Consider the following 16,712-nt stretch of genomic DNA (forward strand, 5'->3'; position numbering starts at 1 on the left):
GATATTCACCAGGCCTTTTTTCCTTCTAATTTCTCTTGGCAGAGAACCAGAGAGCAACTCAGACGGGATAACAGAAGATAATGATCTCATTACAGTACACACTTATTCTAGTCCGAACAGAACCTGAGAGGGAGTGGGGGGGTGTGGGGGGCCATCGGCCATGACTGACACACCAACACACGCAGTGGTCAAACAATACACTGAGCCGAGATAACAAAAAAAGTCCCCGCGTGTGATATCGGAGTGAATATTCAATCCAAGGGCGGACAGACTATCTGAAGAAAAACCAGAACATGCTACAGCTTGTGCCCCTTGAATTATTAAGCGTTTTAAAATCTCCACCATCCCCAAAAGTTCCCATTGCATTAATTAAAGTAGTTCAGTCGGAGAAGCTATGTAACATCCCCCTTGATGAAGGTAGACAAGGTACAACCATTACATTGCACTCTGGAGAGTGTTTATACTTGCCAGAGCTCTACGTGGCTGTGTTGCCTTGTCTGTAGATTTAAATGTGAGGGAAAAAGACTGTGAGCAGGACTAAGTAAAAGAGAATTACCCTGTCCCTGAGGGCGCACACTGGCAGGTGTAGCCATTACTGGAAGAGGTACTGAGGCAATGTTTTTTAAAAAAGTAGAAAGTCATTCTAGACCCAGACTGTCATATGACAATATGTGTCACAAACCCCTCATGTGCAACTATTAAAGGGGCTCTGTGGAATTTCTGTGTTGTGCTGGAAGCCGGTTGTTAGTTTATGTCAGCGGACCTCATTTGTCAACGTACGTTAGCTCTCTGTTAGTGAAACGGAGAGAGGCGCCGAGGCGAGGCACTCGAGAATGTGCTTAAAGTCACATCCCTCGGACTGTCGCGGAAAATCCGACCCAAGTCCTTCGCAATCCACAGGCGTGCATAGGCAACCGAGAGAGACGGGGAAGGTCTCATTATTCACGTCACATTCCAGTCCGCTCACATACGGCCAATAAATAAAATGATTAATACATGCAAATTGCAAAAAAATGTTTAATAGGGCCCCTTTAATATGAATCGTGAACAATTTGTAGACATTTCCCTATTCAAGTCTATATGGTCAATTTTATGCTACAGCCAGGAGTTGGCTAGCTTAACGTAGCAATTACAACTGGAAACAGGAGAAGCCAGCCCAGGTGACCATTTTTACAGACCGCACAATGCTCCAGTACCACAACCAAAGACACTATTAACTATTAGGTAGAAAAAAGTAAAAGTCTAGTTGCGCATATTAGGTAAATAAAGGCCCCGGCCACTATTTGAAGAAATACGGTAAGCGTTAGCTTTACTCATTCATCTGTAGACACTTGATGATCTAATTCAGACACTCTGAAGGTAAGAAAGTAAAGTGTATTGAACTAGCTATATTGCTACTCACATTAACTTATAGCACGGCTGCATGTGACTGTAGACATGCTGTAGGATTGACGTGAGGCAGACAGATGAGATGTTTAGCTCAGGTCAAGGTTAAGCAATGTAATGGTCCAGTTTTGTGGTGTCTAAAATTGTATTATAAGACTCTTCCTGGCATGAATATAGGAAATATAGATTGTAATATTTAACTTCACAGTTAGGGAGTTAAATATTAGCTGTTGTTTTTTTTTAATAAGCTGTTGTTTTCAACTCTTTTGGGAGGGTCCAAGTCTTAATTAAGGAGGCACACTCCCCAAATCCCCCCATAATTCCAACCCTGAGCTAAAGCCAGTTTGAAAACTGACACATTTATATACTGTGCATGATATACAAAAGTTAGAAAGGTCAAACCAAAATCATTAAAATTCACTTTATCCTTAACCATTATTACTTCACAAGACTCTATCATCTCATTAATATGCATCTAAATCATCTCTAATTTAAAAAATGTTTAATGATGGCTGCTGTACAGACTGTGGAACTGATGATGGGATGAACAAATGAAAAAAATGAAACTTCAACAGTCATGTTAAATGACTTAGAACAAAACCAAAGGAGAAGGAGCCCCCTGGTCAAACAACGGGGATTAGTGATCGGTCATTAAGTAGGCAGCTCATTCATGTTTATTGTCCGGCTGATGATTGGTTGGTTGACTGAACGTGCTGCTGCTCTCCTCCACTCAGTGAACACAGTGCACATTCACAAATGAAATATTGTTGCCTCTTTTTCATGCCCAAAAAGTTAAACTGGGCTAGCTGTTTCTCCATGTTTCCAGTCTGTTTTCTAAGCTAAGTTAAGCTAAGCTAAACAGCCCAATAGCTTCATATTAACTTTAGATAGCATTTTTAGTTAACCATAGTCACAAAATCAAACATGCATATTTCCAAATGTTGAGCTTTTCCTTTAAAAAAATAAAGATCATGAATCAGAATGAAGTGTTCTGCCTTTTCTAGGAGCCATTTGGTCCGACATAATGTGTAAACTACTCGGATCCAGCCTTTAATGAAAGTTCTATCTTGAAAAACAAATGTTTAACTTCCAGGGTCAGAGACTGTGGTGGGACCTTTGCGTTCACCGCCCGCCAAACTTTGAATAGTTAAGACTTTGAAGCAGATGCCACGAGTTAAAAGGCATAAGTCATGAGTCACATTTTGTCTGATGAGTTACTGGGGCACTGTGGTCCATCTGCTCTCATAAGACACTGGCACTGGTTGCCAGCCTCCCACCAGTCTGACTACACTCTGTTGTAGTGTTGTGTAGAGTGCACTCATTAGGGCTGAGAGGAACACATAACAATAATTCAAGACAATCTTGAGCAATGAAATTCACTCTTTCAGTTCCAGTTAACTAATGATCAGAATAATATACACCATTTATTTCAATGGGGAAACTGAAATTAAACTTTTATAACAACCAGTAGATAAGACAAGACAAAATATTGGATTCTTATTGGAAGCAGCATTTCAATATGATATACCCCATATCATGCAGCAAAGATAAATAGATTTCTAGAAGTCCTGACTTTGCTTTTTCTGCGTTTCCCGCTGAAGTTGAGCCTGTAATAAATTTGTTCCATCAAACTCTTGATACTTGGTTTAATAAACTCTGGTTGGTTTATTACACACGTACAAAGCTGACAACTTATTAGCTGAGCGATGCATAATGAAATTGACATTCAGCCTCTGATATGAAAGATTGTTTATTTATTGGTTTGGTGATATTTGCAACATTCAGTCTTACCAAAATAAAGCCTGCCTCTGAAGTCTGTATTTTTTAACATTGTTCCTGCCCAACTTTAGCTTGAGTTGCCACAAATGTGCACACATTCGAGGAGCAACTAAAGCACCACATCCCCAAACACTTAACAGACATTTAAGTCACCATTTTGCTCTTTTGTCCTAAAGGTGCAGCATGTAAAAGAGATAGTTCAAACCATTAAAAATGAAAAAAATTATCAACAGAATGAAGGAAGGAAAAGCGGTTTTGAAGTCAGGATGTCTTGTGTTGCAGAGATATCTACTGTAGAAAGCATGCTAACCAGCTAGCCAAGTCCAGCCATAGTCCATACCAGTCCAACTCCCCTGCTCCAAGCTGTCTGGATAGCTAGCTGCGTGGCTAACTTAGATGGCGTTGGCAGCAGTTAGCGATTACTCTGGTGATATGCTGCCCCCTATTTGTTCAGAGTATGAACACAACAGGTAGCTAATTGTTACATATTGCACCAATGTAAAGTGTAAAGACACATGCTTGTGCAAGAATATATTGTCTCAGCTTGTAAAATGAGGCTGCAAGGTTTGATTTGAATGCTAAACACCCAATTTCATGAGAAGATAATGGGAATTGTAAACATACAGAACTTTAAAAAGAATGAAGCTTACACGTCAATAAATGTCAATAAACAAGATAAAATAAACACGATTTAAAATCCCACATGTTAGCGACGTCACTAAGAAGCCGTGGATTTGTCTGTTTCAGCTTTGGAAATAAAATACCAAAGAAGACATCCTTGCAACACAGTCGCCAGAATATATGTTGAAACTGTACATTTCTTTAAGTTGCAACCTTCTGTTTCTTCAGGTTCAATTTTCAATGTATTGTTGTGACCACTCTGTGCGTATGCTCCCGTTAGGTTAGGGCACAAAAAACACTTGGTTAGGGTTAGGAAAACATCATGTTTTGGCTTGAAATACCCGTTTTGTTGCCACAAACACGGCTGGAATTTGTCCTGAGCTCTCCTCAAAAACATTCATTGGTTTCATACTTACAAATGTCGAAACATAGTCTTGAACTGTGGTCACTTACTCGCCACCAGCATCTCCCCCACCTCCCGATATGAAAGTCAGGTCATAGACATGTTGTGTAAAAGTGCCACGTATTTTACAAATGGTACGTAGCCTATGACACGTACACATGTGAACGTACCAGTGGTTTGAAGGAATTTTAACTGCTAACATTTTATTCTGGCGGCAGGGCGTCTTCTTTTTGTAAAAAGAAGCGTTCATTAGTTCTTATTTTTTGTCCAGAAGCTGCCGTTGTGTTTAAAATTGTAGATATATTCAACTCTGCTATTCTTTGTGATGTCAGGTCTTAGATAAGCGCAGCCGTCCACATAAAACACAAAGGCATGACTTTGATTGGCACATCGGTAGGAAGTAAAGTGCAGATGCAACGTTCTTATATCTTTCAATGGCCCAATTCTCGGAAATGTTGCTATCAATTTTTCTTTCCTTGCTTCAATCACATAAAGTGGTCCTGTCATTAGGAAGTCACTGCTGCGTTCATTTGCTTTAGACTTTCTCCCTCTCGCTGCCTTTTTTCCCTTTCTTCTGCGCTCGCTCACTACTTTTCTCTTTCTCTCGCTCTGCCTTCAGATTGGCAGCGAGAAAGGGGATAAGTGCAAGGCTGCAGTTGGTTTCAGTGCTCCAACATCATGCTAATCATGGCAGGGGAAAATGATGGTAGGGGAAAAAAAATATGATTCAGACCTAATCTTGCGACTTGCTGTGGCAGCTTACCGGTGAGTTATTGTGCCCCAAGGGCGGATTTGGCTTCCAGTTCTTTCCCTCTCCTTCATCTTCATCACAGTCTACAGTGTATGTCTGAGAGTGTGCTTCTGCACGTATCGGGCTTGCCCTTGCGTGATCATACTGACACCGATGTCAGTGTGTCAGTCACATCATACAGTAGCGTGTGTTTATGCCCATCATTCTGTTTTCAGCTTTGTGCCCACATAAATAAGTGCTTCACAAGATTTTTAACAAGATTTTAGTGACCTTCGTGTTTGGACAGAAGGTCAGCCGCAAACTGTGACCCCTGTCACAATAAACAGATGTTTCCAAAACCAGCGAGGTTTCATTTCATGTGGGATTTCATAAAAGGTGACACATACCTTCAAGAGTGATTGACGTTACAAAATTAAAAGAATTTCTGGCACATTTTTTAAAAAAAGAAAAGAAACTAATTTCATGGGTTGGTTCAGTGGTGACATTTTTACAGGGCTGAGGGATCCAAATTTTGACAATATTGAAAGATAAACCCCAGGTAATCGGAGCACTTCATCTGACGCTGTCCTTGCCACGGGGAATGGAGTGAATGCAACTGCCACAGATAATAATGACTTTCTCTAACAATGACTGAAAGGGGTACAAAGAAAAAAAATAAGAAACCCTGGCTTTCCCAGGCTATAATCAAAGGAGAAAAAATAACCTCCGTGTTTCACTCAACTGTTACGTCTCCACATAATGCACGATGGGAAGGAGGGCAGAAGGCGCGTCTCCGTGATAGCCGTTCTCGGGGTTTGTTTCTCAGCGAGGCCAGATGGCATCAACCTCCTCCTCTCTCGCCTGTGTGTAAACAACTGCTCACAGCTTGGCCGCACTCACAGAAACTCAATTCTGTCGGGTGATAGCGAGTGTGCAAAGATTCCTGTAATCCTGTCTTTTTTTCCCTGCAATTGAAACAAACAGGGCAAAGGGCAGTGCAAGATTAAAATAAGGTGGCATAAAGAGCGTGGGGCATGTCTGCAATTGAATCGTCTTTGTTTTTGTCATATCCATTGTGTTTAAGAGAGCTTGTAATCCCAAGGAAATAGGACTTTCCAAATCAGACAAAGGTCACACAGTAGATCCATAGACACTCTAGTAAGTCAGAATTATTCTCAGCATCCTATCATCTCCTTTTTTTTTTGTTTTCAGTGTCTTTATCTCCCGACGGCAGCTTTCCGAATGGAAAAATAGGCCTTGGTCTCTGAGTTGGAGCCAAATACAGAGGGAAGGTAAAATAGAGTGGGAGCATATTACTGTGAAGTGTTCCATGGATACATAAAAAGAAGGGGAAAAAATCATCCATCTCATTTCCCTGTTGAGGGCCTCTATGAATTTTCTGAATGATGCTGGAAGCAGATTCATTCCCTTCAATCGTCCCACTGTGAATGTGCTCAGAGGATGACCATAATAGCAGGGGCGGGATCTGAAAGCCATCAAATCCTCTGGAGTGCATTGATAAGGAGCTGAGGTGCATGTGTTGTGTGTCTGTGTGTGTGTGTGTGTGTGTCTGTGTGTGTACTGAGGGTTTGGTCGGTGCTTAAATTCATGCGCGTCGGGGATGCCAGCAGGAAATAATCAAAATAAAGTCACGTCCACCTTTTACTTTCCCACTTTTACTTCTTTCTTAAATGTATTAATTTACTCTCTACAACAAATATTTGATGAATTGCCTAATTTTGGCATTCATGGTCCCCAGATGATGAATCCTGCTCACAACTGGAATCTCTGGATTTTTCTTCTAGTGCTACTTTGAGGTTGACATCATAGGTTTTTTAGAGAAATGTCTCAACTACTACAGTATGGATTGCCTTGTAATCCTGGATGATATTCATGGTCCCCAGATGATGAATTTTGTTCACTTTTGGCATGTCTTGACTGTTCTTCTAGTGCCACTATGAGGTTGACTTCATATGTTTTTAGAGAAATGTCTCAATAACTACAGGATGGATTGCTTTGTAATTCTGGATGATATTCATGGTCCCCAGATGATGAATCCTGCTGACTTTAAGCAACTCTTGATCTTTCTTCTAGTTCCACTATGAGGTTGAAATCGTCTGGTTTTTAGTGAAATGTTTTTAATACCTACATGATGAATTTCAAATTTTGGATGGATATTCATGGTGCCCAGAGGATGAAACTTACTGACTTTGGTAGTTCCCTGACTTTTCACTGAGCGCCACCAGCGAGTAAGTTATAAATCATCCTGTGGTTTTTAGAAAAGATGTCTCCAGAAGGATGAGTTGCTATTCAATTGATGCCCTGAACTGATATTCATGGTGCCCAGATTCCTGCTCAATGTTGGCATCTCGTGATATTTTTTTTATTTTTTATTTTTTTGCCACTATGAAGTTGACATAATTTTGGATAGATATTAATGATGCCCAGATGGTGAATCTTTTAAAGATTTTCAGTGGTTCCCTGACTTTTCATCAAGCGCCAGCAGCAGGTAGATCTTTCTGTGGTTTTTCATTAAATATTTCAACATTGACTTGCTGTATTAACACAACATTTTGTACACACCTTCAGGGTTCCTGGAGGATGAATCATACTGGCTTTGGTGATCCCTGACCTTTCCTCTAGCATCAACTGTGTTGGTACACACATTCCTGTTGCCCTGAGGATGAATCGTAGTAACATTTAGTAAATCTATTCTAAATGTATTTTGCCATTTTGCCATACTGCACAATTTACATCAACCAGCAAAGATCGGATTGCCAGAGCTGAAGGGTAGGGATGGATAAAATTTTAGTATCGTGGAGTCTATGGCATCATGAGCATGTTGACAATGTTTGTGTAATTACTCTGACTGCCACAAGGGGGAGACAAAAGTTCCACACTGCAGGTTTACAGAGGTGATTGGTGATATACTGACCTTCCTCTAGTGCCATCAATGGGTTGAAATTTCAATATGTCAAGCATTTTGGTTCAGCTCAGCTGTACTTGTGTTTACTGTATCTGCAAATGTTAGATAAACTAAGATAATGAACATCACACCTGCTTAACGGCAGCATTTTAGTATTGCCACAGTGAGCTTGTTAGCACGCTAGCCTTTAGCTCACCTTTACATTTAGCTCAAAGCACAGCTGTGCTTAAGTACATCCCAACAGAGCCTCTAGCATAGCTGTAGACTCTTGAGTTTTTGTTTTTCTTTTTGTCTATCTCACTTCCATCCTTTCATTCTCCCTCACACAGCCTTCACAGTTATAGCACTGCGATGTCTGGTGTGTTTTGCCATCGGCCAATCGCAAATTAGAAAAAAACCCACACAAAACTTAATTGCTTTGCCATCTGCATTGATTTGATGAAGACTATACACCATTATCCCAGAGGAAAAATATGCCTTAGTTCAGATTCATATACTTCAGAAATACATTTGGTTCTCTGCCTCTCAGACGCAACATCAACGCAAAGAATGGCTGCACACAAAAACAATTTTCAACTACTTACTGCCAGAAAAGTTGGAAAGTGCAGTTTGTGATATGTAGCTCTCGCCCATATTTCAAAATGATGAGGATCAGTTTGAGTCTACAGTAATCAGACAAGAAGTACATTGTAAATCTAATAAAACCAAAACACAATTAATCACTTCAGACTGAGTGCATCTGAAGGAAGTTTTACCTCCATATTGACAGACTTTAGGCTTATTGTATATCTCAAAATCCTCAGGGATCATTATTCAACTCTCATTTTATTTGTTTTGTCTGCTGATATATGACTGTCTCCTTGGGTCTCTTTATTTGTCAGGCCATTTTGCACATATTTCCACAATGGTATGCAGTGGAAGAAAAGAAAGAAGCATTGACTGAGAGCACTTTTGCAATGAGTACGTTACAAACCGGCAAACCACTGTCCGTTGTTCTGAGAAGTTTGTGCTTAAAGTGTAAAACTTCCTCTTTAAATTACTTTCTGAACAAAGTGGAGCATCTATAACAAACAATATGGGCTTTGCAATGTCCTTTGTGGATACTGTAAATTTAGCTATAACTCAGACGTAAGGCTTGGACCTGTGTTTGCGAGTGTGAAATAAGCCTCTCAAGCCTAATAATTTGTTTTTACCATAATAGATTAGCTGACTTCTTATTCCTCTTTTTCAATAATTATTAATAAGGCTGCAATTGTAATATTTCCCTCACAAATCATTCATACCCATTAGATGTGTCGAGTATAATTAATGGTTTTTAATAAAGAAAAAGAGATTCCTCATAAGGCAGCAGGAGCGGGAAAAGGTGCAGTGCAACACTGTATTAAAACATATTGCAATGTTGAGAAAGGGGAAAACAGTCATTCATCATGCCGTGGTAATGTCCATGCTTCAGTATCCACCAATTCACAGCTATTGCCTGTGTGTGTGGTTGCGTCTGCGTGTGTGTGTGCACGCATAGACATGTACACGTGCTTTTGTGCAATCTGAGTCACTGGTGTGTGGTATGATGTAGCTCCTCATTACCACATAATTGGCCTGGTGATAAAATGATCATGGTTAGGCTAAATCACTCTGTCCATACACACCGAGATAGACTCTGCTCCGTGAAGCTATTACTGTCAGCGACTGCAGACTCTTCATACAGAAAAACACAAACTGAAGTCCTGCATGTGGCGTATGTCTGAAAAGAAATTACATCCTGGATGGAGAGCTTTCATTTTGATTTTCACACCTTTAAGATGTGGTCTTTTATCATGAATGTGTTAATTGAAAGATCTTATCATTATATCTTTATTTTCAAGTGCATTTAGAAAATCAGACTAGATGAAGATGGAGAGTCTCCAGTCTCAATCGATACATCTTCATCGAAGCAGTAATATGAAATGTTTTTGCTCTGACCAAAAGAAAGAGTTTTTTTTTAGTTTTGGTCTCCTCCTTCTCAGTTGGTAAGTTTTCCGAACACTTAACACATTTACCATGCGGCATCTGGGAAGCGCACACCGAACATTTACTGAGCAAATCAGCTATTCTGCAATAGAAAATGTAACTGCGGTTTATTGTTTTGACTATCTTTTGGCTGCAGTACATTATTGTTTTGTTGCTGGCACATCATGGCCACTGTTGATTTCTCTTAACTCACACTTGCAGCTTACGATCAGCCTCACCCTATTAAATTAATTCTTACATGCATCACAATTCTCTCTTGACAGATTCTACCTCTTATGGCTGTATGTTTGATATGGCTGAACCAAATAGATGGTAAAATATAATGCATGTAAACATGTGCATTGTGTTTATGTTCAAACAGTGTCAGGTGCAAACAACCGTATGTTGGACACAATCCGATTGGCACCATCTGGCTTTAAAGGTAAGCACATGGAAGCATTTGGCTTCTTTGAAGTACAAAAGAAAAGAGAGCTAGACATTAGTCACACTCTTTGCAAGTTGTATATGACTGAGCTTATTATTGATCATTACAAATATGTTATGTTTTAAAAGTAGCAGGTAGTCATACAGTGAAAAAAATGGATAATTATGATTTGATCGTATCATACTCTTCTGAATTGGATTTGAGTCAAACTGTGAAGTCTCCCGAGATTCCCACCCATAATATGTGCTCAATGATATTTTAAAGTGAGCCCAAATAGGAAAGTGTTAAACAAAGGCCACTGAGGCATCAAGTTACAATTGCAAAAATAGAAAAGAATCAAGACTCACTGCTACTGAGTCCGGTCCAATACTAAAATGCACCTAAATGTTGGTTAAATATTTATCTGACACATTGACATGTAGTATTAAATTTGGCACACTTTATTTTTCGCAAACTTCTTCAAGCAAATACTGAAAGGTCCTGATTCAAAACTATAAAATTAATACGCTTAAAGGTGCAATATGTAAGAATGGGCCACCTGTTGAATTCATACTCAAACCAAATAGGAGGCAACATATCATCAGAGTAACTGCTAACTGCTGCTGCTGTAGCTGCCCTTAGCTAGCTTGGTTTGCCATGCTAGTGGTTCGGACTAGGAGCTTAGGGACCAGAGGAGTGTAAGTGTTTAAACCGCTAGCACAGGAACTGTGGACAGGGATGTGGTTAGCATGCTAGCTTCAGTTGATATCTCTGAAACACAATACGTAGACATCATAATATCAACACTTAAACTTATTCACATTCCATCGATAATTTTAGTGTAATTTTTGAATGTTTTCAACTTAAAATTCCTACATATGAAATCATCGCTATAATATGAATCAGAGTTTAACTGGAGGAATGTGACTCCTATAATTGACAGGAAGAAATCTGCTCTGTTAGAGTTGTGGTATAACCGAATGATGCTTTTACCTCATATACAATCTTTGGCTGAGTTCAGACTCCAGCTTGCAGAGAGCACACAAACCTGTGCTCTCTGCACGGTTTAATTTTGTTTCCAGCAGGGCCTAGCAAATGTTGCCAACCTGGATGTCAGAACAGTGTCAATCACAAGTGAGATCAAATAATTTTTCACATTCACACACTCTAATTCTCACTCTTGCATGTGGTGAAATGTTCACAGTGCCTGACTGTCAATACAGATACCTGTGCTACAGCACTGGCAGGCTGAGGTGGACAAAACACTGAAGCAATTATGGAATTTTGATCAACTTTATTTTCGGATCATAAGCACTAAAAAACAAACAAACAAAAAAACACTACTTGGTTAGGTTTAGGTACACAAACCACTTGGTTAGGTTTAAGCACAAGAACTACTTTGTTACGTTAGGGTTAGTTTGTAAAGTTGTAAGTTCGGTCACGGTTGCGTAGCTTACTTTTCTTATGTAACAAAACTTAAAAACAGATCAACCATTTTCACTTGGTCTCACACAGGACTCCAACCCCACTCTCCCAGGATAATGTTCGGTGTATGACCCATCCAACCACCCAATCCGCCCAACTTTTGTGGCTAGTTATACTACGGCACTTGAGATGCACTCCAAGAAATGATGCTGTCACTACAGTGTCATACTTTGAAGGGTAGGGCCACTGACCAGGCTGCGGTATTTGACGCACAGGGAGTGAGAACAGGCTGTTACAGGCTAAACAGGGTGAGAGCAAAAGGTCGCTCCCTTCATTAAGTTAATTCAAATGTTATTAATAGGCTTAGCCCATAAACTGGCCGGCGTAATGTAATAAGGGGGGAGCTTTCCTCCTGTTATGACTTGGTTTGTGGCTTCACCAATTCTGCTAGCGCTGTAGGGTCATGTACTTTCTGCCAACCACATTACCACACAGCACAAAGATGGCCTTGAAGACTTCAGAAGGCACACATACACATGGCCCCGCTGAGTTTTTTATAGTCTTTGTTGTTGTTGTTTTTTATACACACAAGGACAAACAGTGTCTTCTATCTCCATCACTGACACAATGCAGGCAATCACTCCATACCACTTGACTCTGATGGGCTGCCTGTGACTAGGCAGCGCCCCACACATCTAACAGAAGTGGAATGATTACTAGTTACTCAGCCAGCCGAGCGTAGGCTGTGGAGCTATGATTTAACAAAAAAAAAGGACAATTTAGGGCGACATTAAAGACATGACTGCTGTTGATGCAATAATCAGAAGTTGTCTGCTGACGACATGAGACAGCAGACACGGGTAAACACAGATTACATGTACACACACACACACACACGTACACACATTCAAATATTCACACGTAATCAACTAGAAAGAGACTTAAAAAAACATTTGTGAACTATTATGCTCTCAAAGGACTCTCAGAATAATTTCTAACATAAAGGGCAACGCTGTTGTGGAAGTGAAAATGGAAGTGTTGTCACATGGGTACAAACTGAGAATTGTTGTTAAGTAAATGTTTTTTTTTTGTGAGCACTTAGCAGTTTCCTCTTTGCATAAGAGGTGAGCGTCAACCGCTTGTAAAGCTGTTGCTAGGAGCCGTCAACGGAAATGTCAGTCGACTCAGCAAGCGATGAGATTTGACATATGGCATCAAAGCATCATTAGACCTGCACCTGCTGCAGATGGAGTCTGCTCTTTCACAAGGGGTTCAGCGCTGAGGGGAGGCATATTGAGGGACAGGGAAGGATAAGATGACCGGAAACACACACCAATTGTGTCTGAATTACAATCTACTTCAGGGTATTTAGAGATCTCAAGAAGGCCACTTCACCATGTGTGGACAGCAGCCCAGTGGATACTATATTTTTTTGGGCTGATACCGATATTAGGGATTAAACACTTTGATACATCAGTTGTTATACACAATTATTTTGCAACGAATGCTTAAATATGATAATCAAACACGTGATAGGATATTTTACAGTTTAACAAAAAACTTTATTGTCTTCAATTACATCAGTAATTATATCACTAAGATATAATATGTAGGAATTCTTCATTGAAATGTCTACAAACTAATACACCTCTGTATGTATTTTGCAGAGTTGTGTACTAACAGTCTCTCAAATGTTTCCAACAATGTTCAAACCCAGAGAAATCACAAGTTTACTCAAGGTAAGTGTGCATTTCATTTGGTCACTTGTCACTTTGGTCACTTCTGTTATTGGGAATTTGGCGAACAAGACTTAACATGAATAAAACTTTAAAACATTACCTCGTCTGTGACCATTTGTGTCAGAGTCGCATTGGATAGATATTCATCAGCATTTGTGTTTTGTTTTTTTTTGGGGGGGGGGGGGGGGGGGGGGGGGAGGGGGTTACTCACTCAGTGTTTATCCACCGCAAACAGCTAGATTACTGTACAATGCCTGACAATGGAAGTCACCTCCATGGATCGCTGCTGTAGTCAGGTTGATAAACAGGAATGAAGATAACCCCCCCCCGCAAAAAAAACAATCCCCCCGAGCTCTCCTCCCGTCAGTAAACAGCTCCACATCAGAATCAGATGTGACTCTGGATGTTTATTCCTCCAAAGGGTCTGGCTCTGCACCGGACTCTCTACCCGGCACTGAGCGGCTGATCAGCAGCTATGCCCTCCGCTCCACCCGGCCTTCCACACAACACTCAGCAAATGTCCTTTGTTTTGTTTTGATAGAGAGCCCCCTGGTGGCAGAAGTTACATATTGTAAATGTATTCATTTTAAATGACCACAAACATCATGGTACATTTTGTATCATTATCTCAAAAAAATATTTATTTGTAATGAAAACATATACACCCATCCCCAGCTGTGATAGGCCTATATCAGCTGACAACATCGGGCTCTAGTAGACAGCCATTGTATGTATATCTTATTATTTTCATCAGCCTGGTGGTCTAAGTAATGCTGTGGCAGTTCAAGATAATGGCTCTAAGGTTTAGAGGATCTATTTAAGTCATTATCGAAGCTCAAATCGCTGTCTAAGTTCCACCAATTAAGTTCATCAGCAGCCCATTGAATGGGAAATATGAAATGTTTTTGTTTCTTCATTGTTCGCTCCCTCTCTGGTCTCAACATAAGAACAACAGATCGTTTTTGGATACATGGCTCAGCTGGTAAAAGTATTATTTTTTTCCAGTGTATTTTAAGTCTATAATGTCTCATTATTGCTGCAGGGGGTATGCTGCATTCAAATCATAATGTACCCTGATTACAGCAATTTCACGTTCACCAAAATAAAGCCAAACAAACATTTTTAACAAAAATATATAATTACCTTTGAGGTTGTTTTGTTTGTGGTCATAAAAATGATGACAGTATGCCAGAGACAGACAAACTACTGCAAAAAAAAGTTGCAGGTCAGTGACAGGAATAAACATTTATCACGATGGTGGTTAAGTGCTATAAATGTAAAAGCTTAGAATAAATGTCACAGATTTTAATTAGCACCTCTGTCACCCAATCAAGACCTAAATTGTGGGTTGTGAGCTCCACAAAGTCAGAATTTATGGCAAATGTGTGGCTGCCATATAAAGACATGCTGTATAAACTGGTTCAAGGGGCAAAACCTGGAGCAAAGTCAAATGCTCTAATGGATTCATTCCTTCATTTAGGCTGTATTTCTTACATGTCCAGTTTACTTTCGACCTGCTTAAGCTCCGGTCCACAATGTCTGTTTTAAAGTGCAGGGGGATCCATAATGGTATTCACCTTGTGGTACTCATCAGGCTTGATGACACGTCTGCAAGGTCACACAACAACTAAGGCAGATGAGAACACTTAAAAAGCACAGTATCAATTAAAAATACATTTCTAGCCTAAAGAAACATGACAGTAATGTTACATAACTTGCTTACACAGAATATACGTATGTACCTTGAAAAAACATCATGAATAACGTGAATACTTTTAGTCCAATAGACTGTTGACATGACGACATTCGAGCTTCCCACCTTGAGTGTGATGTCAGAGGAAAATAGCTGCTGTGTGAATATGTTCCTTGGTTGTAGCTAACTACCAATAAGGCATCAGCTAATTAGCTCATGGCTCAGTTAGCCTCGGAGCCAGTGGTCCTAGAGTTACTCTGGACTAAGACCCTGGCTCACCATGGAGATATAACACAGCTGGACATTGAACTGGAACTGAACACAGCCTTTAAGACCGACAGAGATCAGATCAAAGGAGCAATTTGTACGATAAGGCCAGAATTTAAGTTTGAAACATTCAACGGATGCACTAAAAGAGATGTGAACTTAGCGTGCTATCAGCTAGCTAGTTTTTTTCTTTAGGTGTACAGTTGTATTTTTCAGAATAGAAATAGATGTAAGAGTAGCTTTTTTTATGTTTTGACATTTTTTATTTTGTTCATTTATTGCAGTAAAAGCTAACCTAAAACTATGAGGGGCTTTTGGACTATCGCCTCTTGAGGTACTACGGGACATGACAGGCCATGGCTAGCTTGTTAGTATGCTAATAGCAGAAGATTTCTCCGCAACACAGTACAAAGACATCTTTGACATAACACTTATATGGACAGTCTTTAATGTCTTAATGTCTCTATCCTACAAACTGCTCCTTTAAAGGTGTATTTTGCAGAATATGGACAGAATTTGAGGGCATCTCCAATAACATGGGGGGCAGCGCATCACCAGAGTAACTTACAACTGCTGCTCTTAGCTAGCTACTCTTAGCTAATTAGCTCATGGCTTGGTTAGCCATTGAGCCAGTGGCCCTTGAATTTGTAAGTATTATAAGTATTTTATTTCTTTTTTGAGAGTTTGGTTAAATTATGACATTAACAGCTGGCATATATCTGCCAACTGAAATTACAGGGCTTTCAGATTATCACCTCTTGCTGGTACATAGTGGTATTAGAAGACAGGACGGGCCGTGGCTAGCTGGTTAGCATGCGAATGTAGGAAGACATCTCTGCAACACAGTACAGAGACGTCTTTGAAATAACTTCAGCGCTGTTGTTTCTTCACACTCTGTTGAAAATGTTAGCAGCGTTTTTAAATGTCCTTTTTGCTAAAATTCTGGCCATATCTTACAAACATGTTTTGTGTTGTATTTTACAAGGCAGAGACGATTAATCTTCCCCAAGTGTTACAGTGGTCGCCTTTGTTTACCCGCTTGTAATTCATAATTGGGACTGTCAAGGTGAGGTGCCATTTATCAAAGGCAAAAAGAATTTGTGATATCAAAAGGAGCATGAGAGAAACAATATTCTCCTAACCGTTGCTGTATAATTGACTGCTAAACTGTTTCCCCTCAAACAAATACAGTGATCTACGCGGCCCATAGCTTGGATGTATGCTAATAAAGCTCGTCTCCGAGCTGCGGCATCAATGTTGTTAAAGGTGTATTCTCTCCTCTGATTGCCTCTAATCAGCTCCGCTCAGCCGAGCTTACTCCACCTGGAGGACC

This window comes from Pagrus pagrus, assembly GCF_965226575.1.
Source record: "Pagrus pagrus genome assembly, chromosome: 20".
Classification (NCBI taxonomy): domain Eukaryota; kingdom Metazoa; phylum Chordata; class Actinopteri; order Spariformes; family Sparidae; genus Pagrus; species Pagrus pagrus.